The following is a 2,567-nucleotide window of genomic DNA, read 5'->3' as shown; positions in this document are numbered from 1 at the left end:
TGGGCCAGCAGCCTTGTACAGGCTGTGCACCCCATCTGGTAGCGCTGGGTTGACCAGGTGTGCATGGTGCAGGTGGCGAGCCAGCGCCTCCATACAGGCGTATGTTCCTCTGCCCCTGCATTCTGGCATCCTGTTGTTGTTGGAGGGGTTGCGCTGTGTGGCTGTAATGTGTCAGAAGTACAGGCGCGGAGGCGGCGGGAATAAGCAACGGAGTAGCAGCGGCAGCGACGGTGAAGGGGCTGGGAGGTGCAGTAGCCTAAACGGCAGGCGTGGCAGCGGCGGGAAATAGCAACAGCAGCAGGCGCGGCGGCGGCGGGAATTAGCAGCGGAGTAGCAGCGGCAGTGACGAAGGTGGGGCTGGGAGGTGCAGTAGCCTAAACGGCAGGCGCGGCGGCGGCGGGAAATAGCAACACAGCAGCAGCGGCAGCGACGGCGAAGGGGCTTGGAGGTGCAGTAGCCTAAATGGCAGGCGCGGCGGCGGCGGGAAATAGCAACACAGCAGCAGCGGCAGCGACGGCGAAGGGGCTTGGAGGTGCAGTAGCCTAAATGGCAGGCACGGCAGCGGCAGGAAATAGCAACAGCAGCAGGCGCAGCGGCGGCGGGAATGAGCAACGGAGTAGCAGCAGCAGTGACGGCGGTGGGGCTGGGAGGTGCATTAGTCTGCGCAATAGGCGCGGCGGCGGTGGGAAATAGCAACAGCAGCAGGTGCGGCGGCGGCGGGAATTAGCAACGGAGTAGCAGCGGCAGCGACGAAGGTGGGGCTGGGAGGTGCATTAGTCTGCACAATAGGCGCGGCGGCAGTGGGAAATAGCAACAGGAGCAGGCGCGGCGGCGGCAGGAATTAGCAACGCAGCAGCAGCGGCAGCGACGAAGGTGGGGCTGGGAGGTGCAGTAGCCTAAACGGCAGGCGCGGCGGCGGCGGGAAATAGCAACGCCACAGCAGCAGCAGCGACGAAGGTGGGGCTTGGAGGGCCATTACTCTCAACAGCAGGCGCGGCGGCGGGGGGAATCAGCAACGCAGCAGCAGCGGCAGCGACTGCGGTGGGGTTGGGAGATACATTAGTCTGAACAACAGGCGCGGCGGCGGCGGGAAATAGCAACAGCAGCAGGTGCGACGGCGGCGGGAATTAGCAACGGAGTAGCAGCGGCAGCGACGAAGGTGGGGCTGGGAGGTGCATTAGTCTGCACAATAGGCGCGGCGGTGGTGGGAAATAGCAACAGCAGCAGGTGCGGCGGTGGCGGAAAATAGCAACGCAGCAGCAGCAGGAGCGACGGTGTTGGGGCTGGGAGGTGCAGTAGCCTAAACGAGCAGGCGCGGCGGCGGCAGGAATTAGCAACGCAGCAGCAGCGGCAGCGACGAAGGTGGGGCTGGGAGGTGCAGTAGCCTAAACGGCAGGCGCGGCGGCGGCGGGAAATAGCAACGCCACAGCAGCAGCAGCGACGAAGGTGGGGCTTGGAGGGCCATTACTCTCAACAGCAGGCGCGGCGGCGGGGGGAATCAGCAACGCAGCAGCAGCGGCAGCGACTGCGGTGGGGTTGGGAGATACATTAGTCTGAACAACAGGCGCGGCGGCGGCGGGAAATAGCAACAGCAGCAGGTGCGACGGCGGCGGGAATTAGCAACGGAGTAGCAGCGGCAGCGACGAAGGTGGGGCTGGGAGGTGCATTAGTCTGCACAATAGGCGCGGCGGCGGTGGGAAATAGCAACAGCAGCAGGTGCGGCGGTGGCGGGAAATAGCAACGCAGCAGCAGCAGGAGCGACGGTGTTGGGGCTGGGAGGTGCAGTAGCCTAAACGGCAGGCGTGACGGCGGCGGGAATTAGCAACGCAGCAGCAGTGGCAGCGACGGCGGTGGGGTTGGGAGGTGCAGTAGCCTAAACGGCAGGCGTGGCGGCGGCAGGAAATAGCAATGCAGCAGGCGCGGCGGCGGCGGGAATTAGCAACGGAGTAGCAGCGACGAAGGTGGGGCTGGGAGATGCAATTGTCTGAACAACAGGCGCGGCGGCGGCGGGAAATAGCAACAGCAGCAGGCGCGGCGGCGGCGGGAATTAGCAACGGAGTAGCAGCGGCAGCGACGGCGAAGGGGCTGGGAGGTGCATTAGCCTGAACAACAGGCGCGGCGGCGGCGGGAATAAGCAACGGAGTAGCAGCGGCAGCGACGAAGGTGGGTCTGGGAGGTGCAATTGTCTGAACAACAGGCGCGGCGGCGGCGGGAATCAGCAACGGAGTAGCAGCGGCAGCAACGGCGGTGGGGCTGGGAGGTGCATTAGGGAGGGCCTTTATTTTTCAAAAATGGGCCACATCCAATTGGCCATCCAATCTTTTCTCTCTTCACTCTCTTCCAAGTGATGTAGCCACAGAGAACATACAAACACTATTTTGGTATTGCTGTGGCTGCCAGTTCAACTCTGGCATGCAAGTCATTTTTCTTACTTTGACTATATACCTACTACTATTATACTAAAGGGTAGTACCAGTACTACTATATACACACAAGTAGTAGTAGTAGCAGCACATTCAATAAATCGCAAGTGTGATCCAGGGATGCCATTTCGTGAAACAAAATTT

The sequence above is a fragment of the Volvox carteri genome (genome assembly GCF_000143455.1).
Source record: "Volvox carteri f. nagariensis unplaced genomic scaffold VOLCAscaffold_131, whole genome shotgun sequence".
Classification (NCBI taxonomy): domain Eukaryota; kingdom Viridiplantae; phylum Chlorophyta; class Chlorophyceae; order Chlamydomonadales; family Volvocaceae; genus Volvox; species Volvox carteri.
Note: the sequence above shows the minus strand (reverse complement) of the source record.